Genomic DNA, 27,254 nt, shown 5'->3' with positions numbered 1-27,254 from the left:
TCTGCTTCCCAAAAAACTTCGACGTAAATATTTCACATTGATGCACAGGCCCAATGTGCACAGTTGAGATGACACACTCGTGGAGGTCTGCGGGGTCTTCTCCTGTTCTCTGTACCCTATGTTGAGGATGGCAATGCTTGTCACTGGTCACTCCGGTGTCAGAGAAAAGTTTAGAAAGAAAACAGTTTAATTCTCTGCCAGTAGAGAGGGCCCGGTTCCTGGGGACGGGCAACCGGCAGCAGAGAGACAGAATGAGAAGCAGCTGTTCATAGAGTCATAGAGATGTACAGCATGGAAACAGACCCTTCGGTCCAACCCGTCCATGTCGATCAGATATCCCACCCCAATCTAGTCCCACCTGCCAGCACCCAGCCCATATACCTCCAAACCCTTCCTATTCATATATCCATCCAAACGCCACTTAAATGTTGCAATTGTACCAGCCTCCGCCACTTTCTCTGGCAGCTCATTCCATACACGCACCACCCTCTGCGTGAAAATGTTGCCACTTAGGTCTCTCTTATATCTTTCCCCTCTCACCCTAAATCTATGCCCTCTAGTTCTTGACTCCCCGACCCCTGGGAAAGGACTTTGCCTATTTATCCTATCCATGCCCCTCATAATTTTGTAAACTTCCATAAAGTCACCCTTCAGCCTCCGACGTTCCAGAGAAAACAGCCCCTGCCTGTTCAATATCAACTACACTTCACTCTGAGCAAGACTCAGCAGGTTCAAGAGGTAGAGCGGGGGGGCGCAGGCGCTTTGTCTTTGTGGCTCGTTGGTCTAGGGGTATGATTCTCGCTTTGGGTCTTCGACGACGCGGACGTGCGAGAGATCCCGGGTTCAAATCCCGGATGAGTCCGCGTTTCATGACTTTTGCAAACGTGCCTGTTCAATTTTCTCAAAAAGCACCTTCGTTAAACGAGTTTGGCCTCCCTGGCGTACCAATACGACAGAAAGCAGCGAAGTGAAATGATTGGCGATACCGTTGAATAGGTTGACGTGAGTGGTGCGGTGTTTGAGGGCTGTCAGCGATGAGGGTCGATTGGAAATTTGGGACAGCTCTCTTCGGAGAACAGAAGTTTGAAATCTGGCCCCATTGAAGCTTTCCAAGTCATGCGAAGTCTAGACAGAGAAAGTAATGTAGTCATAAATGCTCCCACGCCTGAAAGGATCGGCAACGATTCGGCAGAGTTTTAAAGTCATGAGGAAAAGAACCAAAAGTGACATTAGGAAGAACGCTTTCGTACAAGGAGTGGTTGGGGTCAGTAAATCCCTAACTGACACTGACAAAGAGGCAGATTCATTAGACGCAAACGGGAATCAGGTGGTCATGTTTAAAGTAACAATGTGCAGAATTACATGGAGAAGACAAGAGTATGTTACGAATAGAGACCCACGTTCACTTCCAGTGTCGACCCAGCAGAGCGTCTATTCAGAGTGAAATCACAGTTCGACCAAGAGAATGTGGGAAGTTAGAAAAAGTTTATATTTACAAAGCCTCCATACGTCTGCGCAACACCATATAAGACGACAGCAGTGGAGATCTTTGACATCAGTCTCGAACGTGCATGCCACACGCCAGACGAAAGGCTGAAGGGACCTGTGGAAATGGGCGGGCATAAGAGCAGAGTGGTGCAGCGGGAGCGTGCTGGGCCCATAACCCAGAGGTCGATGGATAGAAACCATCCTCTGCTATTGTTCAGTGTCTCCTTGAGCGACTTTTCTTTGAGATGGCTCTCTGTTCGGCATTGAGACTTCCTGCGTGTCTGAATGCCCCGTATCATACCGGTACTGTCGCGAAACTCACACCGTTCAAGTAACGTGCTTTTGGAGGTCTGAGTGGTCTTCTCCTGTTCTTCGTCGGTTTCCTATGAACTGAATCTCAAACCCACTTCTCTGAGATGCCAATGAGCTGAGACGCATACCTTGTGATTTCGTGCCTTCCCTGCCGTAATTCGCCTCGCCGGTTTGGACGTGAAAGAGGATCAGCATGTCAGAAACTGTATCACCATTCAGACACAGTCCCTTAGTATTCGGACAGATATCAATGATTGTGAATAACCTCAGAGAGAGACAAGTGGCAGAGAGTCGCCGTGGACACGATGGGCTGGACCGCCTCTGTTGGCGGGAGAACGATGGTACGTGTTTATGCCGTCCCGCTGCCTGTCTCTGGGACAGAGAGGCTGAGGGAGCGACAATGGTTCATTTAACCGTCCCTTCCGTGTTGGACTGCCTGCAGTCCCGCAGCTCATTGCCTTGGGGCTGACTCTCAGTGAGTGAAGGTTTCACTCGGATTCTCTTCATCTGGGGCACTTCGGCTCAGATGTTAACTGCTGCACGGTCGCAGCGATGAAAGAGATGCCCACTTTGCGAGAGATTTTCTGTAAGATTGCTGCGTGAAGACGAATTCTGAACACCAAGCAGGCTGCACAACAATGTACTCATATGAATCTACTTGAGGGAAGAGTCCTCGGTGTCCATTTCTCTCTGCCCCACCAGCACAGCATCTTTCTATCTCTCCGATAACAGACGTTTGGAGGAAATTCACAATCAAAGTTACTCACTTCCCACTCATTAGATTACTTACAGTGTGGAAACAGGCCCTTCGGCCCAACAAGTTCACACTGATCCGCCGAAGCCCAACTCACCCATACCCCTACATTTACCCCTTACCTAACACTACGGGGAATTTAGCATGACCAATTCACCTGACCTGCACATCTTTGGACTGTGGGAGGAAACCGGAGCACCCGGAGGAAACCCACGCATATACGGGGAGAACCTGCAAACTCCACACAGTCAGTCGCCTGAGGCGGGAATTTCACTCGGGTCTCTAGCGCTGTGAGGCAGCAGTGCTAACCACTGTGCCACCGTGCCGCCCACAAAGTGTAAGTGATACCTCTCACCCCAAGGGATTGGGAGTTAAAGAGCAGAAGAGCGAATGGACTCTTCCCTCCCTCCAGAAAAGCGGACAAGCAGAAACAAATTGGTTTAATTATCCGCAAGTGGAGATAGACCAGTTCCTGGGGATGAGACAAATATCAGCGCCCCGTGGACAGAATGACAAGCAGATGTTCTGGAAACACTTTGCTGCTTGCAATTCTTGGAGCAATGTGGAATGTATTTCACACTGAGCAAGTTTCAGCTGGCTCAGAGTCTCTCGTGTACATTGCTCTCTGAGTTTATATTTGTACATCGGCGACATGTCTGCACAACAGCACATGACACTACAGCAGTGAAGATCATTTGATGTCATTCTCGAACAGGCAAGTCAAACGCCAGATGAAAAGCTGAATACTTCTCTGGAAAAGCTACCGTGCAATGCAGGAGAATGGCACAGCGGGTGCATGCTGGGATCGTAACCCAGAAGCGAAACCATTTTCTCCTACTCACTTAATGTCTTTAGTAGCTTTCCTGTATAACGGCGCTCTGTTCTTTTCCTTGCCATGTCATTTGTTTCCTAAAACTTCGGGTATCTGAGCTCAATATATCACATCGATACACAAGTGAAATTTACACAATTGCGCTGGCACCCTTGTGGAGCTCTGAGTTGTCTTGTCCTGGTCTCTGTCGGTGTGTCCTGATCTCATGTGAAACCTCTTCTCTCAGACGGCGATGAACCGGTGAAATTGAAACACATGACTTGCTGTTTTAGTCCATTTCCCGCAGTAAAGAAACGAACGGTGTAAGAAAAGACTTCCTGCAGGATTGTTGTGTTAAGACAAATTCTGAGCACCAAGCAGGCTGCACAAAAATGCACTGATATCAATTTACCTGAGGGAAGAGTCTCCGGTGTCCATTTCTCTCTGTCCCGACAGCATAGCATCTTTCTATCTCTCCGTTAACAGGACCTTTGGAACAAGTTCAAAGTTGCCCATTTCCTACGCATGTCTGTAACTGACTTCTCCTGTCTCACGTAATAGTGTGAGAGAGCAGAAGAGTGAATGGGCTCTGCCTTCCACCAGCACAGCTTGCAAGTAGAAACGAAATGGTTCAATTATCCACCAGTGGAGAGAGCCCGGTCCCTGGGGACGGGACAAACAGCAGCGTCCTGGGAGCAGGGAGACAGATTGAGAAGCAGATGTTCTTGAAACTCTTCCCTACTTGCAATTCTGGGAGCAATGCACAATGTATTTCGTACTGAGCAAGTCTCAGCTGCTTCCGGAGGTGGCTGCACCCATGGCTGGTGGCTCGTTAGTCTGGGGTATGATTCTAGCTTTGGGTCTTCGAGCATATGCAGCCGCGTGAGAATTCCCGGGTTCCAATCCCAGGTGAACCATCATTCCTTAAATTGACCTGAGCAAAAATACCTGATGAATTTTCTCAAAAAGCCGCTTCGTGAAATAAGATCGGACTGCCTGAATTAGGGACGGCGCAGAGCTGCCATTGCAGTGAACACGGCGAAGGGAAACACTTGTTCAAAGTGAGAACAAGTATTGCAGATTTTTCGCCCGCGCAATCCGAGTCTGAATGAATCCTCCACCTGTATTACGCTCAATTCTGAGGGTGACACTTCAGGAAGCGGGGAAGTGAAGTGATTGCAGATGGCGCTGAACAGGTTAACGTGAATGGTACCGTCCTGAGGAATGTCAGCAATAAAGGGAGATTGGAAAGTTTGGGGCAGCTGTCTTTGGAGAACAGAGGGCTGAAAGCTGGTCTGATTGAAGTTTTTCACGTCATGAGGGTTTTAGACAGAGGAAATAATGCAGTGAAAATGCTCCCAGGCCTGAAAGGATCGAGAACGATTTGGCAGAGATTTAAAGTCATCAGGAAAATAAATAAAAGTGACATTAGGAAGACCGTTTTCGCACAGGGAGTGGGGTCAGTAAGTCGCTGTCTGACAGTGACAAAGAGGCAGATTCAATGGACACAAAAGGGAATTCGGTGGGCATGTTCAATGTAACAATGTGCAGATTTACAGGGAGAAGGCGACAGAATGAGACACTTATTTACATATTGTGTTGAACCAGCAGAGCTTAGGTGGGCTGGGTAGCCTCAGTCTGCGCTGTCACACATTTCGTGTTTCTGAGTGAAATCGGAGTTGGACCAACAGAACGTGGGAAATTTGACAACGGGTATATTCTGCTCAACAGGATACTCCATCACAGCAATGAAGGTGTTTTGACATCATTCTCGAAGGTTCATGACACAATGCAGATTCAAAACCGAGCATTCCTTTGAATCACGGAGTAATTTGTTAACAGTTATTCAGTTGAGGTGAGCGGAGTTGCGCATTGTGAGCCACTTCAGTTGATAGGTCGAAGCCGTTTTCTCCTGTATGACAGTCCCACCAGCACTGCAATTTGCTGTGCTTCCTGTCAGTAGATGCAGATTCCTATCCCATACTGATACACGGGCCACGGTGACCCAGCTGTGGTGACAAGCTTGTGAATGTCTGAGTGCTCTTCTCCTGTCCTCTGTCTGGCTGCTATTATCCGAATCATCAAACCTCTCTTCTCCGAGATAGGAATAAACTGGTGAAGGTGAAACACATCAGTTGCGGTGTGTCCCATGCGCAGGAGGCCCTGCAGTAATTCCCCACGCTGTTTCACACAGCAGCATCCTCTCGGTGAATTACGCTTGGCAAAAAAATCGATTGAACCAAATCAGTGTCCGCCACTGGATTTTACTGACACCGTTTATAAAATTCAGGCTCACCGTTGATGTGGAGAGAGGACGTCAGACGAGAGTGATTGAACGTTTCCGCAAAGAAGATTTGGCTCAACAGATATTCGGAGCAAACGTACTCCTTTATTGATTTGAAATGTAAGAAGTTGATGTTAGTGAGCCTGACGTGATTTGAACACGCACCCTTCTGATCTGGAGTCAGACGCGCTACCGTTGCGCCACAAGCTCACGCATACCCTGGCCACTCTATTCATGCTTAAGGGAAGTGATCGCACTGCAATGATTTTACGTTATGAGAAACAAGGGAGATCAACAGTTCATGTCTGTTCTGTCTCTCCCTCCTCTCCTTCTGTCTCTCGAAACAATTTCCAACTCTACCTCAATAAAAAGGAGAAAGAACTGTGGATGCTGTGTATCAGAAACAAAAAACAGGAGTTGCCGGTGACCCTTTCACAGAACTGATGGTGATTGGGAAAACGTTGGTTTATATGCAGGAGATAGTGTGTGTGGAAGGGACGAGGATACTATGGGTTTCAGGCCCTCGAATTATTGAATTCGAGATTGGGACCAGATGGATGTATGGTCCCCAAGTGTAATATTCGGTGCTCTTCGTTCTGCTGGTGCTGAGCTTCGCTGGAACACTACAGCAAACCTGAGACAGAGATGTTGGCCAGGGAACAGGGTGGGGTGTGGAATTGCCAGGCAACTGGAAGCTCAGGGTCTTTTTTGCAGGCAGAACGTAGATGTTTTGTGCAGCAGTCACCCAGTTTATGCTTCGTTTTCCCCAATGTAGATGAGACCACATTATGAGCAGCAAATGCAGTAGACTGGGTTGTGGGAAGTGCAGGTAAAGTGCTGCTTCACCTGGAAGGTAAGTTTGGGCCCTTGGATAGTGAGGAGGGAGCAAGTAAATGGGCTGGTGTCACACATTCGGCAGTTGCAGGGGAAAGTGCCGTTGGACTATTGGGGTGGGAATGGGGTTAGGGTTGATGGGAATGAAGAAAGAGTGGACACAAGGTAGAACTCCTGCCCATTTACCTATCTGCCAAATAGAGGAATTTGTTAAGTGTGTCCAAGGACATTTTCTAATTCACAATATGGATGTACATACTGGCGAGTGTGCAAAACCTAAGGGCCAGCAACTATAATTCTATGAACATTAGAATAGTGATTGAAAATAATATATCAGATCTAAAAGTTGAAGTTCTAAATTGGAGGAAGACTCAGGTATTAGGCAAGATCTTTCAAAAGCTGATTGGGGGCAGATGTTCACAGGTTAAAGGACTGCTGGAAAATGGGAAGCCTTCAAATATGAGATAACAAGAGTCCAGACACAGAATATTCCTGATTCGGAGATGCTGGTGTTGGACTGGGGTGTGCAAAGTTAATAATCACACAACACAAGGTTATAGTCCAACAGATTTACTTGGAAGCACACAAGCTTTTGGAGCGATGGTCCTTCATCAGGTGATTGTCTGATGTAGACTATATTCCTGTTAGGGTGAAAGGAAAGGCTGGTAGGTTGGGGAATGCTGGATGACTAGAGAAAATGAGATATTGGTTAAGATAAAGAAGGATGCACATATCAGGTGTCGGCAGAGAGATCGAGTGAATCCTTAGAGTATAAAGGCAGTATGAGCATACTTAGAGGGCTATCATGAGGGCAAAAAGGGGACATGAGATAGCCTTGGCAAATAGAGTCATGGATAATCCAAAGGGATTTTATAAATACATTAAGGACAAAAGGATAACAAGGGAGAGAATACGGCCCCTCAAAGATCGGAAAGGCGGCCTTTATGTGGAGCTGCAGTAGATGGGGTGGGGGGTGCGGGATACTGAACGGATATTGTGCACCAGTGTTTACTGTGGAGAAGGGCATGCAAGATATAGAATGTGAGAAAGTAGATGGTGACATGTTGAAAAAATGCCCATATTACAGATGAGAAATTGCTGGATATCTTGATATGCATAAAAGTGGATAAATCCCAAGGACCTGATCAGGAGTACCATAGAACTCTATGGGAAACTGGGGAAGTGATTGCTGGGCCTCTTACTGAGATATTTGTATCATTAATAGTCACAGGTGAGGGGCCGGAAGGCGAGAGGGTGGCTAACGTGTTGCCACTATTTAAGAAAGGTGGTAAGGAAAAGCCAGGAAACTATAGACCAGTGAACCTGACATCCGTGATGGGCAAGTTTTTGGAGAGAATCCTAAGAGGCAGGATTTACATGTATTTGGAAAGGCAAGAATTGATTAGGGATAGTCAGCATGGCTTTCTGCTTGGGAAACCATGTCTCATGAACATGATTGGGTTTTTTGAAGAAGTAACAAAGTGGATTGATGAGGGCAGAGCGATGGACTTGATCTCTCTGGACTTCAGGAAGGCGTTCATCAAGGTTCCTCATGGGAGACTGGTGAGCAAGGTTTAATCTCATGGCATGCAGGGACAACTAGCCATTTGGATACAGAACTGGCGAGAAGGCAGAAGACAGAGGGTGGTGATGGAGGGTTGCTTTTCAGACTGAAGGCCTGTGACCAATGGTGTGTCATAAGGATTGATGCTGGGTCCGCTACTTTTTGTCATTTATATAAATGATTTGTATGCAAACGGAGGAGGTATAGTTAGCAAGTTTGTAGATGACACCATAATTGGAGGCGAAGTGGACAGTAAAGAAGGTTACCTCAGATCACAACGGGACCTTGATCAGATGGGCCAATGGGCTGAGGAATGGCAGTTGGAGGTTAATGTAGATAAATATGAGGTGCTGCATTTTGGAAAAACAAATCAGAGCAGGACTTTTACACTTAATGGTAAGTTCCTTGGAAGTGTTGCTGAACAAAGAGACCTTGGAGTTCAGGTTGATAGTTCCTTAAAAGTAGAGTCAGGCAGATTGGATAGTAAAGAAGGCGTTTGGTGTGCTTTCCTTTGTTGGTCAGAGCATCGAGGATAGATGTTGGGAGCTCATGTTGCCACTGTACAGAACAGTGATCAGGCCACGTTTGGAATATTGCATGTAATTTTGGTCTGCTTCCTATCGGAAAGATGTTGTGAAACTAGAAAAGGTGCAGAAAATATTTACAAGGATGTTGCCAGGGTTGGAGGTTGGAGGGTAGGAAGGTTACTATGAATCTGTAATACTGCATTTCCCGCGGCCGGAGTTTTCCCACGGCACAAAGGAGGTTTTCTAAAGTATATTTAAACCCCTTGCTTTGCTTGGACTCAAACTGCATTGACTTGGAGGAGAGTGGGATTTGCAAAGTGTCCTCCCCTCCACACGTGCCTCAACTGCAGGACAGCTGTCCGGCCCGCCCTCCATTGTTGACGTCACAATGCGGATGCAGCCCTGTCAGTTTCAGAGTGAAACTCCTTCCCTCTGGGCAACATCTGGGAGCCAAGCAATGTCTCCCCCTTTCCATATACCATCCTCCAGCAGCCAGGGGAAAGGGGATGTAGGGGTGGGTGAAACATTGTTCACTTGTCGCAAGTGGAGTGAATCCAGGGAGGGAGCAGACACTCCAAAGGTGCTCAAATACTTTCTATCTCTCTTAAAGCTATTTTCCTTGTGTATTCCCTCAGTTTGGCACGTATACAGTTTGCACCCTAGAAAAGGATTGCTCCTTTCCTCATGTTCACAACTAAAAGGTTAAATTCACAAGGAACTGAGCAGCATTTACGGGATTGGCACATTGCTCAAAAAATATAAGACGCCTGGGGCCTGTGGCTCGGAGGTCTAGGGGTATGATTCTTGCTTCGGGCCTTCTGGTGCGTGGGCATGCGAGAGATCCCGGGTCCAAATCGCGGACGAGCCCTTGTTTCTTATACTGCCTTGTGCAAAAACGGCCAGTCAATGTTCTCAAAAAGCAGCTTCATTAAACGAGATCCGACTGCCTGAATCAGGGATGGGGCAGAGCTCCCGTTACAATGAACGCGGCAGGGGCAGCACTTACTCAAAGCGAAAACGCGTTTTACTTCACACAGAGGGTGGTGGGCGTTTGGAACGCGTTGCCAGCAGAGGTGGTAGAGGCAGGCACGGTCGATTCATGAAAGATGCGTCTGGATTATTGCATGAGTGGGTGGGGAGTAGAGGGATACAGATGCTTAGGAATTGACCGACAGGTTCAGACAGTACATTTGGATCGGCTCAGGCTTGAAGGGCCTGTTCCTGGGCTGTAAACTTTCTTTGTTCTTTGTTCTATATGGTGTATATCTGATATTGTTGGCTGTTGTAAAAGTTTCTTGGTAATTATTATTCACCTTCTAATGTAGTAATGGAGTTACGTCCTTTTTTGTCATAATTTTTTATTTAACAGGTCAGCAGGAAGTCAATCAGCAATTTTACTGCCTTTCTTTTCTCAAGCAGCCTTAACATTTCATTTTCATATCCTTGATTCAGCTCCATTTCCAGCATCTTTGTAGGCAGTTTGTTCCATGTTATTGTCACTGAAATGAACTTTTCCTCCATGCACAGCCCAGGCTATCTGGCTGCATGAGGATTTTCAGGTTTCTGTGGCCTGGATAATATGTGATCAGCAGACATCTTGCAACCTACAGGAATTGCCACCAATGTTATGTTCAGTAACTGTACTGACAGTGATCACTTATTTTGTGATTTTTCTTTGTAGGGAGACGTGCAGAAAGAAATCTTACAGCAAATGATACAACAACTTCTGACAGAGCCACTTGATTCATTGGGACTTGAATATCAGCAGCCATTCCAATCAAGAAGGCATGTTTGCTTTTGTTTGTTTGAGAGATTTTGGACAGTCCTGTGGCAGGAAGAATACTGAGACACCGAGTGAGGGAGATTCAGTGCGCTGACTGTGAAAAGTGCTTCAAACCATTTACTCAGCTTGGAGGAATCAAAGTCTCACGCCTCAAGGTGGGAAAGGCTATGTACCCGTTCTGTTTGTAATTTCAATCCCAGAGCATCACAAGGAAAGCTCCCTCCAAAGGGGAAACGTTGGAAATGTGGGATCTGTGGGAATGGATTCCCTTCCCCATCCCTGCTGGAAACCCACAGACGCATTCACACCGGGAGAGGCCATTCACCTGCTCAGTGTGTAGGAAAGACTTCAGTCGGATCAGCCAACTGGAGACGCACGAGAGGGTCCACAAGGGAGAAGCCATTCACGTGCCCCATGTACGGGAGGGGGTTCACTCAGTCAGCTGCACTGCTGACCCACCAGTGGGTCCACCCTGGAGAGAGGCTCTTCACCTGCTGTGAGCGCCGGAAGTGATTTACCTGCTCCTCCCACCTGCGGAGGCACCAGTGAGTTCACGCGCCATCACAGGGGGATTGAAGGAGCGGTGGCCGAGTGCCAAGTGCTTATGCACGAAACGTCGATTCTCCTGCTCCTTGGATGCTGTCTGACCTGCTGTGCTTTTCCAACACCACACTCTCGACTCTGATCTCCTGCATCTGCATTTTTCATTTTCTCCTCGAGGGCAAGGTTGGACTTGTATTTTATTCACTCGTTCACTCCTTATAGCCTGTCCTTTGTTGTGGCCTAACTGCACATACATCAATGCAAGTTTCAGAAAGATTTCTGCAACTTTTTGTTTGAAAAAAAAATTAAATTCTTCCCGACTTTAACGAAGTTTCTGAATATTTGGTTTTAGTTATTCTCAATTTTAAAAATCAGCTATTTCTCACATGCCGTGTTTCCCAGGTAAAGTCATCACCATCCATTCTCTCTCTTCCCTGAGAAAGACTTCATACAGGGATCAAAGAGGGCTGAGGCACGAGAACGGACGATTGTGGGGGTGGGAGGTGAGGGGGGTCGCTGGTGGTGGTGGAGAAGGGAGGGAAATGGACAGGAGAACAGGCTGGGGTTCAGAGGGTTGGGGGAGAGAATAGAGGGTGCAGTGTGAGGAGAGAGAATGGGCAGTGGGCAGTGGATGGGGAGAAAATGGACAAGGGGCAGAATGTGAAGAGAGAGACAGCACAAATGCTACCTTCTCCAGGACTGGTGTCAGTGTCCCACGAACTGGAACCCACTCCTCCCACATTTCTCAAAATACGCGTGGCCAAGGCAGTGGAACCATATCATCCCGACAGGCCATTCACACCGACCTTCCCAACAGCATCCCACTTAGACTCACTCGATTATGCTACAGCCCTGCAGTTCCCCATGGCTTTTTCCTGACGAAGGGTTTTGCCCGAAACGTCGAGTCTCCTGCTCCTCGGATGCTTCTTGACCTGCTGTGCTTTTCCAGCTCCACACTCTCGACCCTAATCTCCAGCATCTGCAGTCCTCACTTTCGCCCAGTAAGGGGTGAATGTTCTATTCCTAGTCTTTTAGATCTTTTAAAATCTTTCCCCCACACCCTAAAACCTTACCCTCCAGTTTTGGAATACCTCTATCCCGGGGAAAAGACAGAAACGTTGAGCAGCCAGACAAAATGCAAAAGAAATAAAATATGGAGGGACAGGGAAAAGAAATCGGCAACATAAAATTGCTTCGGCATTTTTCTCTCGTATTCGCATTTGGACGCTTAATATTTGTCATGATCGGGAGGTGCCCGTGTTGGACTAAGGTGTACGAAGTTAAAAATCACACAACACCAGGTTACATAGAACAGAGAACATAGAAGAATACAGCGCAGTACAGGCTCTTCGGCCCTCGATGTTGCGCCGATCCAAGCCCACCTAACCTCCACTAGCCCACGATCCTCCATATGCCTATCCAATGCCCGCTTAAATGCCCATAATGAGGGAGAGTCCACCACTGCTACTGGCAGGGCATTCCATGAACTCACGACTCGCTGAGTAAAGAACCTACCCCTAACATCTGTCCTATACCTACCCCCCCCTTAATTTAAAGCTATGCCCCCTTGTAATAGCTGACTCCATACGAGGAAAAAGATTCTCACTGTCGACCCTATCTAAACCCCTAATCATCTTATACACCTCTATCAAGTCACCCCTAAACCTTCTTTTCTCCAATGAAAACAACCCCAAGTGCCTCAGCCTTTCCTCATACGATCTTTCTACCATACCAGGCAACATCCTGGTAAACCTCCTCTGCACCCGTTCCAGTGCCTCCACATCCTTCCTATAGTATGGCGACCAAAAGTGCACACAATACTTCAGATGTGACCGCATCAGAGTCTTATACAACTGCAACATGACCTCAGTACTCCGGAACTCAATTCCTCTACCAATAAAAGCCAGTACGCCATATGCCTTCTTCACCGCACTATTTACCTGGGTGGCAACTTTCAGAGATTTGTGTACATGGACACCAAGATCCCTCTGCTCATCCACACTACCAAGTATCCGACCATTAGCCCAGTACCCCATCTTTTTATTACTCTTACCAAAGTGAATCACCTCACACTTAGCTACATTGAACTCCATTTGCCACCTTTCTGCCCAGTTCTGCAGCTTATCTATATCCCGCTGTAACCTGCCACATCCTTCCTCACTGTCTACAACTCCTCCGACTTTCGTATCATCCGCAAACTTGCTCACCCAACTTTCTAACCCCTCCTCCAGGTCATTTATAAAAATGACAAACAGCAATGGTCCCAAAACAGATCATTGCGGAACACCGCTAGTGACGGCACTCCAAGATGAACCTTTGCCATCAACTACTACCCTCTGTATTCTTCCAGCCAGCCAACGCCTAATCCAAACCTCCAACTCACCCTCAATGCCATACCTCCGTATTTTTTGCAGTAGTCTACCATGGGGAACCTTATCAAACGCCTTACTAAAATCCATATACACCACATCTACTGCTTTCCCCTCGTCCACCTCCTTAGTCACCTTCTCAAAGAATTCAATAAGGTTTGTGAGGCACAACCTGCCCTTCACAAAACCATGCTGACTATCCTTGATCACATTATTCCTATCCAGATGTTTATAAATCCTATCCCTTACAATTCTCTCTAAGATTTTGCCCACAACAGAAGTGAGACTCACCGGCCTATAGTTACTAGGGTTATGCCTTACTCCCCTTCTTGAACAAGGGAACCACATTTGCTAGCCTCCAATTTTCTGGCACTACTCCTGTAGACAACGAGGACATAAAAATTAAGGCCAATGGCTCTGCAATCTCCTCCCTTGCTTCCCAGAGAATCCTAGGATAAATTCCATCAGGCCCAGGGGACTTATCTATTTTCACCCTTTCCAGAATTTCCAACACCTCTTCTCTACATACCTCAAAGCCATCCATTCTAATTTATTGTGACTCAGTACTCACATTGACAACAATGTCCTGTTCCTGATTGAATACTGATGAAAAGTGTTCATTCAGTGTCTCCCCAATCTCTTCAGCCTCCACACGCAACTTCCCACTACTATCCTTGATTGGACCTATTCCTACCTTAGTCATTCTTTTATTCCTGACATACCTATAGAAAGCCTTAGGGTTTTCCCTAATCCTAACAACTAAGGACCTTTCATGTCCCCTCCGTGCTGCTCTTAGCTCTCTCTTCAGGTCCTTCCTGGCTACCTTATAACTCTCAATCGCCCCAATTGAACCTTCACGCCTCATCTTTACATAGGCCGCCCTCTTCCATTTAACAAGGGATTCCAATTCCTTATTAAACCACGGCTCCCTCACACGACCCTTTCCTCCCTGCCTGACAGGCACATACTTATCAAGGACACTCAATAGTTGCTCCTTGAACAAGCTCCACATATCAATTACACCCTTGCCTTGAAGCTTACTTTTCCAGGCCACACATCCTAAGTCATGCCTCACAGCATCATAATTTCCCTGCCCCCATCTATAACTCTTGCCCTGTAGTGCACACTTATCCCTCTCCATCACTAGAGAAAAGGTCACCGAATTGAGGTCACTGTCCCCAAAGTGCTCACCTACCTCTAATTCTAACACCTGGCCTGGTTCATTACCCAGAACCAAATCCAGTATGGCCTCACCTCTTGTTGGCCTATCTACATATTGTGTCAGGAAACCCTCCTGCACACATTGGACAAACACTGACCCATCTAACGAACTTGAGCTATAGCTTTTCCAATTAATATCAGGAAAGTTAAAGTCCCCCATAACAACCACCCTATTACTTTCACTCTTCTCTTGAATCATCCTCGCAATCCTTTCTTCTACATTTCTAGGACTATTAGGAGGCCTGTAAAAAACTCCTAACAGGGTGACCTCACCTTTCCTATTCCTAACCTCAGCCCAAACTACCTCAGATGGCGAGTCTTCATCCATCGTCCTTTCCACAATTGTAATACTATCTTTGACAAGCAATGCCACACCTCCCCCTCTTTTACCCCCACCTCTGACCCTACTAAAACATTTAAACCCTGGAACCCGCAACAGCCAATCCTGTCCCTGTTCTACCCATGTCTCCGGAATAGCCACACCATCGAAGTCCCAGGTACCAACCCACGCTGCAAGTTCACCTACCTTATTTCGTATACTTCTTGCATTGAAGTATACACACTTCAAACCACTTTCCTGTTTACAGGCACCCTCCTTTGAAATTGATGCCATGTTCCTAACCTCCCTCCACTCCAGGTCCTGCACCCTAAAGCTACAGTCTGGGTTCCCATGCCCCTGCAGAGTTAGTTTAAACCCCCCCACCCCCAAGAGCACTAGCAAACCTCCCACCAAGGATACTGGTGCCCCTCAGGTTCAGGTGTAGACCATCCTGTTTATAGAGGTCCCACCTTCCTCAGAAAGAACCCCAATTATCCAAATACCGGAATCCCTCCCTCCTGCACCATCCCTGTAGCCACGCATTTAACTGTTCTCTCTCCCTATTCCTCGACTCTCTATCATGTGGCACGGGTAACAAACCAGAGACAACAACTCTGTTCGTTCTAACTCTGAGCTTCCAACCTAGCTCCCTGAAAGCCTGCCTAACATCCTCAGCGCTCCTCCTACCTATGTCATTGGTGCCAATGTGGACCACGACTTCGGGCTGCTCCCCCTCCCCCTTAAGGACCCGGAAAACACGATCAGAGACATCACGTACCCTTGCACCTGGGAGGCAACATACCAAACGTGAGTCTCTCTCATTCCCACAAAACCTCCTATCTGTGCCCCGAACTATCGAGTCCCCAATTAGTATTGCTCTGCTCTTCTCCACCCTTCCCTTCTGAGTAACGGGGACAGGCTCCGTGCCAGAGACCTGAGCCCCGTTACTTGCCCCTGGTAAGTCGTCCCCCCCACAAGTATCCAAAACGGTATACTTGTTCTTGAGGGGAACGGCCGCAGGGGGTCCCTGCACTTCTCCTGCGCGCTTTTAAAGGGAAAAAAACCTACCCGGCTGCCCCTCCGGTCTTCGTCACTTCCCCCTGCTGCTCCCGCTCTTTCTGTAAAGAGAGAAAAAAACACCGCTGCCCGCTACCGGTAAGTAATTTTAAAACAAACTGTCTTACCTTAGCTGCTGCCCGCACTCAAAAAGTTACAGTCCAATAGGTTTGTTCGTAAGCACTAGCTTTCGGAGCGCCGCTCCTTCATCAGGTGGTTGTGGAATATAAGATCGTAAGATCATAAATTTTGTGTCTTACTCCACAATCAACTGATGAAGGAGCAGGGCTCCGAAAGCTAGTGCTTCCAAATAAGTCTGTTGGACTATCACCAGGTGCTTTGTGATTTTTAACTTTAAAATTTGAAACAAATTCCTGCACACTGAGCATGCTCCGCGGTGTCAGCAAGCACTGCGCATGACCGCCAGTGTCAGCAAAGCACAGCACATACTCTTGGGAGCGCGTGAGCTCCTTTCCATGGAGCAGTGTAGAACCTTGGAGGACCGGAAGGAGTCTGGTCCTCCTGCCAATCAGAGCCGGCCATTGTCGAAATGCGGAGGTTGGACCATGAGCTCTGAAGCTGCTGCTGCTCTTTTCTCTCTGAATAAGGTTAAACTTCACCCCAGATTGTAACTTCCTTCCTCTGTCTAACATTTGTGAGTACAACAGTGTTTTTCTCACCACGTTTTCATTCTGGGGTTCAAGAGTGAACCGAGGGAGCGGCCAGACTCTGGAAAAGTTGATCTCGGTTTGTGTGTCAACTTGCAAACACATGGAAAATGCAATACCACAATGTGAAGTTCTAGCCTTTGCAGTGTAAAAAAACAGCAGAAATGGGGTGCATTGTTTAAATGGTGATATGTTGAGATGCGGTGAAAAGAGATGCTGGAGATCAGAGTTGAATATTGTGGCGCTGGAAAACTACAGTAGGTCAGGCAGCAACTGAGGAGGAGGAGAGTCGACGTTTCGGGCACGAGCCCTTCATCAGGAGTGATGTGTGGATAGACAAAGGGGCCTTACTGTCCTTCTACACCAGTCATTGCCAATTGTCAGAAAGTGCAGCAAGCAATGAGCAAAGCAAGTGGTATATCAGCAAGAGGAATTGAGTTCAGAAGTGGGGATGTCTTCCTGCAGTTAGGTCGGTTATTGAATGTATTCAAGGCTGAGTTCATGTGACTTTGAAGAACAAAGAATTTATAGGAGAAGGCAAGAAAATGGTTTTAAAACCAGTACAGAACAGTTACAGAGTCATACAGCACAGAAAAAATCATTCAGTCGAACCAGTCTATGCTGGAGGTGTTCTGAAAGTAAACTGGTCCCACCTCCCAATGATTGGCCCATATTGGCCCATTGGCGATTTAATGATTTGATTTTGTATCAGAGTCAATTTCAATCACTATCTCTGATTTATGGTGTGTCAGGGTGGGATCGCTGGTACCAGAATTGCATGCAATACTCCAAACGTGGCCTAACCAATGTCTTCTACAGTCGCAACATGACCTCCCGACTCCTGCACTCAGTGCACTGACCAATAAAGACAGGCATATCAAACACCTTCTTCACTATGCTGTCTATGTGCGACTCCCCTTTCAAGGAACTATGAACTTACCATCGAGTCATACAGCATGGTCATGGACCTTTGGTCCAACCAGTCCATGCCAACCATAATCCCAAACTAAATCAGTCTCTCCTGCCTGCTGTTGGCCTGTATCCCTCCAAACCTTTCCTATTCATGTACTAAAACAAATGTCTTTTTATTGTACCCGCATCCACCGCTTCCTGAGGAGGTTCATTCCACACATCAACCACCCTCTGTGTAAAATTAGTATTTGAATGGCAAGTATGAAGTTAAATTGAAATGGTTCATTAAAATAAGCAGCTTCTACCAAACCCCCTACAGCAGGTATGGTAGCAACTCCAACTCTGGAGTCTCTCAAATCAGTATTTCCATGGAGTGGAGGGTGGAGTCAAGTGTTGGATTCACAGAGGTGGGGGTCTTCTGAGAGTGGAAAGCTAAAATTAAACCCAGTGCTTTGCTTGAACTCAAACCGCATTGCTGTGGAGGAGATCGAAAGTTTGCAAAGCGTCCTCCCCTCCCCATGTGCCTCAGTTGCAGGGCAGCACAGGTGCATTGCGTCCCCACCCCCACCCCATTGTGGACGTCTCAACGTGGAGGTAGCCTTGTCAATTTCAGAGTGAAACTCCCTCCCTCTGGGCAACTTCTTGGAGCAAAGCAATGTCTCCCCCTTTCCATTCCTCATCCTGGGAGGGGGAGAGAGAGAGGCGTGGGGGAGTGTGGGGTGGGGTGGAGACTGTTCACTTGTAGCAACTGGAGTGTCTCCATGGAGGGAGCAGGCTCTCCAAAGGTGCTCAGATGCTCTTTGTCCCTCTCAAAGGTATTTTCCTTGTGTATTCCCTCAGTTTGGCACGTATAGAGTTTGAATCCTGGAAAAGGTTTACTTCTTTCCTCATGTTCAGATTTTGAAGGGTAGTTTCTCATGGAACTGAGCAGTATTTAAGGGATTGGCACATTGATTTCAAAGGTAGACATATGTTGCATATCTGATATTGTTGGCTATTATAAAAACTTTGATGTCATCACCCGTTTCGGGGGCATGTTTGGAGGAGTCCTCCAAGAATTCGGAGTTAAAAATCACACAACACCAGGTTATAGTCCAACAGGTTTAATTGGAAGCACACTAGCTTTCGGAGCGACGCTCCTTCATCAGGTGATACTGGAGGGCTCGATCGTAACACAGAATTTGTAGCAAAACTTTACAGTGTGATGTAACTAAAATTATACATTGAAAAATTGATTGTCTGTTAAGCCTTTCATCTGTAAGAATACAGTGATCGTTTCACTTCTTTCATGTGTAAATCACAAAACCCTTTTTTTAATAAAGTTGCATTCTCGGGTTAGCTATTAACAATGGTGATAGCTCGACCATATGTTGAAGGTGTTAGCCCCTTGTATTCTCTGTCTATGACCTGATGTTTAGATTGTTATCTCACTTTTTGGATTAGAATCAGAGTTTTACATAAATTCATGCAGTTTTCAGCTCAGAGTTCTCCATGAATGTATGCAGTTTTTGAGAAAAGTGCAATGTAACTCTGCAAGTACAAATTCACCCCACAAAATATACGTGTGCATGTGGGTCTTTGTGTGTGCGTCTGTGTCTGTCTGGGGTAGGGTGTGTGTGTGTGCGTGCGTCTGTGTCTGTCTGGGGTAGGGTGTGTGTGTGTGCGTGCGTCTGTGTCTGTCTGGGGTAGGGTGTGTGTGTGTGCGTGCGTCTGTGTCTGTCTGGGGTAGGGTGTGTGTGTGTGCGTGCGTCTGTGTCTGTCTGGGGTAGGGTGTGTGTGTGTGCGTGCGTCTGTGTCTGTCTGGGGTAGGGTGTGTGTGTGTGCGTGCGTCTGTGTCTGTCTGGGGTAGGGTGTGTGTGTGTGCGCGTGCGTCTGTGTCTGTCTGGGGTAGGGTGTGTGTGTGCGCGTGCGTCTGTGTCTGTCTGGGGTAGGGTGTGTGTGTGCGCGTGCGTCTGTGTCTGTCTGGGGTAGGGTGTGTGTGTGCGCGTGCGTCTGTGTCTGTCTGGGGTAGGGTGTGTGTGTGCGCGTGCGTCTGTGTCTGTCTGGGGTAGGGTGTGTGTGTGCGCGTGCGTCTGTGTCTGTCTGGGGTAGGGTGTGTGTGTGCGCGTGCGTCTGTGTCTGTCTGGGGTAGGGTGTGTGTGTGCGCGTGCGTCTGTGTCTGTCTGGGGTAGGGTGTGTGTGTGCGCGTGCGTCTGTGTCTGTCTGGGGTAGGGTGTGTGTGTGCGCGTGCGTCTGTGTCTGTCTGGGGTAGGGTGTGCGTGTGTGCGTGTGCATAAAATCAAGTAGTAATCATGACTACTATCGACACCACTAACCGCCGGCTTAAAGTGGAGAGGATCTCCAAGAAGATCGCACATATCGACACAGACATCAAGTTTCTACAGGAATGCAGGCAAGATCCCGAAAGGATTACAGATCTCGAACCCACTTAGGTCGACCTACAACACAGACTACGCAGAGAGACTTTGCCACTGCACCTCTCGTAAACTTCTCAATCATCTCGTGCACCAACTCTACAGCAGTCGCCACAACCTTGAAATTCAGATGGAGTCCACACTCTCAGCCTGCACACAGGATACATCAGTACAATTACGTGACATTGCCAAACAGACAAGGTGACAAAACTACACCACGTACATGCACGCCAAGAACCAAAAACTGGAGAAGCTTGGCATTCTCACCAGTAATAGCAAAGCCTGCCCTGAAACCACAGTAGACAACATTATCACTGCGGGGAAGTCTATTGTCAACTTATCGGACCACACCCTTCGACCGGAAGAGATTGAAGTCCTGAGTTGGGGTCTCAACTTCTGTCCCCCCACCAAAATGGACTCGTTGGTTCTGGCAGCAGACACAGAGGAGTTCATCAGACGAATGAGACTCCGGGAATTCTTTCAAGGTGCCGGCAGTGATCCCACGGAGCCCACTGATGAACGAGAACAGTCATCACAGGGATCTGTAGAAGAGCGACCAAAGAAGGTGTCAACATGGACCCCACTGGAGGGCCGCTGCTCTGGGCTTGACATGTATGCTCAAACTGTCAGGAAATATCTAAATGCCAGATTCATCAGCCATACCCACAAGGTAGAGCAAAACATCACCCGTTCACAATGCAATGCCATCCAGGCTCTCAAAACCAATCACAACATTGTCATCAAACCAGCAGATAAAGGAGGAGCCATTGTCATTCAGAATAGAACAGATTACTGCAAGGAAGTGTCCCGACAACTGAACAACCAGGAACACTACAGGCAACTACCAGCTGATCCGACTAAAGAACACACCCAAGAATTAAACACACTGATCAGAACTTTGGATCCAGTCCTTCTGAGTTTCCTACGCGCCCTCATCCCACATATTTCTCGTGAAGGTGACTTCTACTGCCTTCCAAAAGGTACACAAAGCCAACACACCGGGACGTCCCATCGTGTCGGGCAATGGGACCCTATGTGAGAATCTCTCTCGCTATGTGAAAGGCATCTTGAAACCTATTGTACAGGGGATCTCCAGCTTCTGTCGCGACACTACGGATTTCTTACAGAAACTCAGCACCCACGGACCAATCGAACAGGGAACATTTCACGTCACAATGGACGTTTCCGCACTCTACACCAGCATCCCCCACAATGATGGCATCGCAGCAACAGCCTCAGTACTCAACACCAACAACTGCCAGTCTCCAAACACCATCCTACAACTGATTCGCTTTATCCTCGATCACAACGTCTTCACCTTTGACAACCAATTCTTCATCCAGACACACAGAACAGCCATGGGGACCAAATTTGCACCCCAATATGCCAACATTTTTATGCACAGGTTCGAACAAGATTTCTTCTCTATGCAGGATCTCCAACCAACATTGTACACCAGGTACATTGATGACATTTTCTTCCTCTGGACCCATGGCGATGAGTCACTGATAAAACTACACAGTGACATCAACAAGTTTCATCCCACCATCAAGCTCACCATGGACTACTCTCAACTGTCTGTCTCATTCTTGGACACGTGCGTCTCCATCAAGGATGGACATCTCAGCACCACACTCTACTGCAAACCCACAGACAACCTCACAATGCTACACTTCTCCAGCTTCCACCCAAAACATTAAAACAGCCATTCCCTATGGACAAGCCCTACGCATACACCAGATCTGCTCAGATGAGGAGGAACATGACGGAGACCTGGAAGTACTCAAGGATGCCCTCACAAGATCGGGGTACGATGCTCAACCAATCAACCAACCAGTTCCAATGTGCCACAGCGAAGAACCGTAATGACCTCCTCAGGAGTCAGACACGTGCTGCAACTGACAGGGTACCCTTCGTTGTTCAGTACTTTCCAGGGCCTGAAAAATTACGCCATGTCCTCGGTGACCTGCAACACATTATCAATGAGGATGAGCACCTCACCAAGACCTTCCCCACACCTCCACTACTTGCCTTTAAACAACCGCCAAACCTCAAACAGATCATTGTTCGTAGCAAGCTGCCCGGCTCTCAGGACAACTCCATGCAACCCTGTCACGGTGGACGCTGCAAGACGTGTCAGATTGTGGACATAGATACCACTATTACGCGTGGGAACACCTCCCACCTTGTACATGGCAGGTACTCATGTGACTCAGCCAACGTTGTCTATCTTATACATTGCAGGCAAGGATGCCCGGAGGCATGGTACATTGGGGAAACCGAGCAAAGGCTACGACAACGGATGAATGGGCACCGCACAACAATCAACAGACAGGAGGGTTCCTCCCAGTTGAGGAACACTTCAGTGATCCAGGACATTCAGCGTCAAACCTTCGGGTGACCGTCCTCTAAGGTGGATTTCGGGACAGGCAGCAGAGGAAAGTGGCCGAGCAGAGGCTGATAGCTAAGTTCGGTACCCATAGGGAGGGCCTCAACCGGGACCTTGGGTTCATGTCACATTACAGGTGATCACCATTGCACTACACACCCAGAGATATTCCTACACACACACACACACACACACACACACACACACACACACACACACACACACACACACACACACACACACACACACACACACACACACACACACACACACACACACACACACACACACACAGACTTAAGACACTCTGCACTCACTACACACACACTTTCTCAAACTTGCAAACCCCACCCCAGACAGACAGACACACACACACACAGACAGACAACGACCCACATGCACACATATATTTTGTGGGGTGAATTTCTACTTGCAGAGTTACATTGCAATTTGCTCAAAAACTGCATGAATTTATGTAAAACTCTGTTATCTCACTTTTTAGATTAGAATCAATCTAAACATCAGGTCATAGACAGAGAACACAGGGGGCTAACTCCTTCAACATATTGTCTAGCTATCACCATTGTTAACAGCTAACCCGAGAATGCAACTTTTAAAAAAAGGGTTTTGTGATTTACACATGAAAGAAGTGAAACTATCACTGTATTCTGACAGATGAAAGGCTTAACAGACAATCAATTTTTCAATGTATAATTTCAGTTACATCACACTGCAAATTTTTGCTATAAATTCTGTGTTACGATCGAGCCCTCCACTATCACCTGATGAAGGAGCGTCGCTCCGAAAGCTAGTGTGCTTCCAATTATAGCTGTTGAACTATAACCTGGTGTTGTGTGATTTTTAACTTTGTACACCCCAGTCCAACACCAGCATCTCCAAATCATGACCCACCAAAATAAAGTCGTGATGCGTACCTTCCGTGCAGCCAGGAGCATGCACGTTTTCTTCCTGACACTGGCAGTATGCGCTCTGGCGATGCTGACAGAATTTAAGTGTCCAAATGCCAAGTGAAGTAAAAATAGGGGAGATTCACAATTTTTTTCCCCCGGTGATATTTACCTTTCCAACACGCCTCATGATTTTATAATTCGAAATAAGGTCACCCGTCAACCTGTGGTCGTCAATAAGGTGACCAGAACTGTACTCCCAATCTTAGCCACATATCCCAATCTTGAATCAGACTGGTTCTATTAACCAAAGTAGAAATTTATAAAATATTACATGGATTGACTGCCTGCAGTTTGTGTGCTTTTTGAGCAAAATTGAATATGGCTTCACCAATATTGCAAAAATCCTGTACAACCTCAACATGATGTCCCGATTCTTACACTGAACGGCTTTAACAATGACAGCAAGTGTGCTAAACGCCTCTTTCACCAACCTGTCTACCACTGATGCAACTTTCAAAGAATTATGTACCTGATTTGGCGATGCTGGTGTTGGACTGAGGTGTGCAAAGTTAAAATTCACACAACACCAGGTGATACTCCCAACAGGCTCATTTGCAAGCACAGCTTTTGGAGCCCTGCTCCTTCATCAGGCAGTTGTGTCTTATGATCCTGCTCCACAAACACCCAATGAAGAAGCTCGTGCTGCCAACCTGATGATGTGTGAATTTTAACTTTATGTACCGAACTCCTCCACCCCACCCCATGTCTCTGTTGTACAAGATGAAGCAGGGCCCTGCCATTAACTGTACAAGTCCTGTCCTCCCTTGTTTTAGTAGAATGCAACTCCTTGCCTTCATCTGTTACTCTCTCAGACACACCCAATACTCTCACCGTCTCACAGGTTTATACTCCATCCATCACACACTTCATTAGCATGCATGCATAAACTCGCATGCACACACAAGTCTCTGGAGTGAATTTGCATTTGCAGAATTAAATTTGCAGATATATTCAATTTTGCTCAAAAAGCACACAAACTGCAGGCAGTGAATCCATGTAATATTTTATAAATTCCTACTTTGGTTAATAGAACCAGTCTGATTCAACATTGGGATATAGACTCGAACCTCACACCTTTTGTGCAGTATCTGAGCTGAGACGTCACCTATTTTTATAAAACCTTAAACCATTTCAAGAAGGTGAATTAAAAATAGTTCAGGGGTTTACATATTAACAAACTGAAACCTGCAACCCATGGTAAAAGATGAAATATTAATCCACAATCTAGATTTGTACAATATATCCAATCAGTTGTATGACACTGTGAGCTTTTGTTCTAAATTCGGTGTCTTATGATCCTGCTCCACAGCTACCTGATGGAGCAGCATTCTGAAACCTAGTGCTTCCAAATAAACCTGTTGGACTTTAACCTGGTGTTATGTGATTTTTAACTTTATGCACCCTAGTGGACACAGCCCACACCTCCCAGCGCTGCCAGGAAACTGTACAATGCCGATGACATGATGTAGTACCTGCACTCCTGAAAAATTTACAATTTCTAACAATACTTGCTACTCATTCACTGCTGCAACCGATACACAACATTGGAAACATAGTATAGGAGGTTATAAGAAATGAGCACAGCAGGTCAGGCAGCAACCGAGGAGCAGGAACATCAACGTTGCCCGAAATGTCGATTGTCCTGTTCCTCGGATGCTGCCTGACCTGCTGTGCTTTGCCAGCACCACTCTAATCTCCAGCATCTGCAGTTCTCACTTTCACCTGTAAGAAATGAGTAGTTTTAAAACAAAAACCTGTCGCAGTTCAAAGCTCTCAATGAGAGTCTGAGCTCGGTGGGAAGTTCAGGTAATCTTTATTGCGACCCAACTTTGTTACAGCTTTAGAAGCTCCCAGCAGAAAGGCGTAGAAAAAGTAGCAATTTTTAAACAACAGCTCAAGGTCAAAGTGCACACACCCCCTCCAACCCCTCACTTTCTTCATTATTGGTCAGCACCAAGTTGTCCCTTTGTAATTGGATCCTTGGTACAGCCTTAACCCGGAGGAAGTATTGCCTCACTCAGCAATTTCAACCCAGACCCTGTCTCCAAGTAAGTTGGACGGGCAGGTGTAGAGTCAACCACAATGCTGTGGGTCTGGAGTTACGTGTAGGCCAGACTGGGTAAAGGATGCAGCTGGGACGACTGAGTGAATCCTCTCCCACAATGACAGTTTCCTTCCCTAAAAAGGAACTGAGTGAATCAGATGGGGGTTTTCTTCCACCCCCAGCCCACCGTCAATGGTTTAATCGTTAAATTCCAACCTCCAGATTTCAGACCAAATTCCAATTCCACCATCTGTCGCGGTGGGAATCGAACCGGGAGCCCTGGAATTGGGTTGATAGTTCAGTCGGTAATGATGGCCGTTAGTCCTTCAATCCCCCTGCAATGGCACGTGAACTCACAGGTGGGAGGAGTGGGTGAAGGCCTTCCCACACTCGGGACAGCTGAAGGGGCCTCTTCCCCCCTGTAGACCCGCTGGTGGGTCAGCAGGTTGAAGGAATTGCTGAAGGCCTTCCTACACTCAGGGCAGCTGAAGGGCCTGTCCCCCGTGTGGACCCGCTGGTGGGTCAGCAGAGCAGAGGAATGGCTGAAGGCCTTCCCGCACTGGGGGCAGATGAAGGGCCTGTCCCCCGTGTGGACCCGCCGGTGGGTCAGCAGGTTGGAAGCCTTGGTAAAGGCCTTCCCGCACTCAGGGCAGCTGAAGGGCCTCTCCCCTGTGTGGACCCGCTGGTGGGTCAGCAGGTTGGAGGAATTGATGAAGGCTTTCCCACACTTGGGACAGAAGAACTGCCTCACCCCCGTGTGGATCCGCCGGTGGGTTAGCAAGTTGGAGGCCTGGGTAAAGGCCTTCCCACACTCAGGGCAGCTGAAGGGCCTCTCCCCTGTGTGGACCCGCTGGTGGGTCAGCAGAGCAGAGGAATGGCTGAAGGCCTTCTCGCACTTTGGGCAGCTGAAGGGCCTCTCTCCCGTGTGGATCCGCCGGTGGGTCAGTAGGTTGGAGGCCTGGGTAAAGGCATTCCCACACTCAGGGCAGCTGAAGGGCCTCTCCCCTGTGTGGTCACGCTGGTGGGTGAGCAGGGTGGCGGCCTGGGTAAAGGCCTTTCCACACTCTGGGCAGCTGAAGGGCGACACCCCTGTGTGGACCCGCTGGTGGGTCAGCAGATTGGAGGTCTTGGTAAAGGCCTTCCCGCACTCAGGGCAGCTGAAGGGCCTCTCCCCTGTGTGAACCCGCTGGTGGGTCAGCAGGTTGGTGGAATTGATAAAGGCCTTCCCACACACAGGACAGGAGAACGGCCTCACCACCGTGTGGATCCGCTGGTGGGTCAGCAGGTCGGAGGAACTGATAAAGGCCTTCCCACACTCGGGGCAGGAGAACGGCCTCTCCCCGGTGTGACTACGCCAATGAATCTCCAGGGCAGACGGGACACAGAAGCCTTTCCCACAGTCGTCACATTTCCACCGTTTCTCCACGGGACGGGATTCCTCAGGTTTCTCCATGGCCAAAGCTTCAGCCGCACATAAATGTGTGTACAGCCCCTCCTCGGCGTGAATTGCTCTTTCTGGACTGTACAACTGTTTCAGGCTCCACTCTCCATGAACTGCAACGGTAGGGTCTCTCAGCCAGTCCCACTGATGCTGAAAACGTACTCAAACAGGAACCACAAAGCTTTGCTCCTTCTCACAGAATCATAGTTGAAAACAGTTGCGGTCCCGATGGATTGAGTGACTGTCAGACATTGACGTCAAAGTGAGGACTGCAGACGCTTGAGAGTCAGAGTCAAAAAGTGCAGCGCTGGTAAAGCACGGCAGCATCCGAGGAGCAGGAGAGTCAACTTTTCGGGTAGAAGGCCTTCATCTGTTAATTTTGAAACTTCCGCCATCAGATCTTCAAATACTCTGTAAAAATAGATTACAAAAGTCATCACTGTCGGTGCAGGGTAGAAATTCTGAACAAGCAATTCTACTTTCTGTGGAATATTCTTTTCTTTTGTTATTCCACAAAATTGAAAGCACCATCCCACTCTCTCTCCCCCTC

The 27,254-nt window shown here is 47.6% G+C and overlaps 2 non-coding genes across 2 annotated transcripts; one reads left to right on the top strand and one right to left on the bottom strand.

The window, feature by feature from the left end:
• Positions 1-772: 772 nt before the first annotated feature.
• On the top strand, positions 773-862 carry trnap-ugg (transfer RNA proline (anticodon UGG)). Its single transcript is given in 2 exon segments — positions 773-808; positions 827-862. It is a non-coding gene; the product is annotated as a tRNA-Pro (tRNA).
• Positions 863-5,787: 4,925 nt separating this feature from the next.
• trnaw-cca (transfer RNA tryptophan (anticodon CCA)) lies at positions 5,788-5,859 on the bottom strand. Its single transcript has one exon. It is a non-coding gene; the product is annotated as a tRNA-Trp (tRNA).
• Positions 5,860-27,254: the final 21,395 nt, after the last annotated feature.

Source organism: Chiloscyllium plagiosum, unplaced genomic scaffold (assembly GCF_037043375.1).
Source record: "Chiloscyllium plagiosum isolate Xiang-an unplaced genomic scaffold, Cpla_swu_hap1 HiC_scaffold_27, whole genome shotgun sequence".
Classification (NCBI taxonomy): Eukaryota; Metazoa; Chordata; class Chondrichthyes; order Orectolobiformes; family Hemiscylliidae; genus Chiloscyllium; species Chiloscyllium plagiosum.
This window is presented reverse-complemented; position numbering and strand designations above follow the sequence as displayed.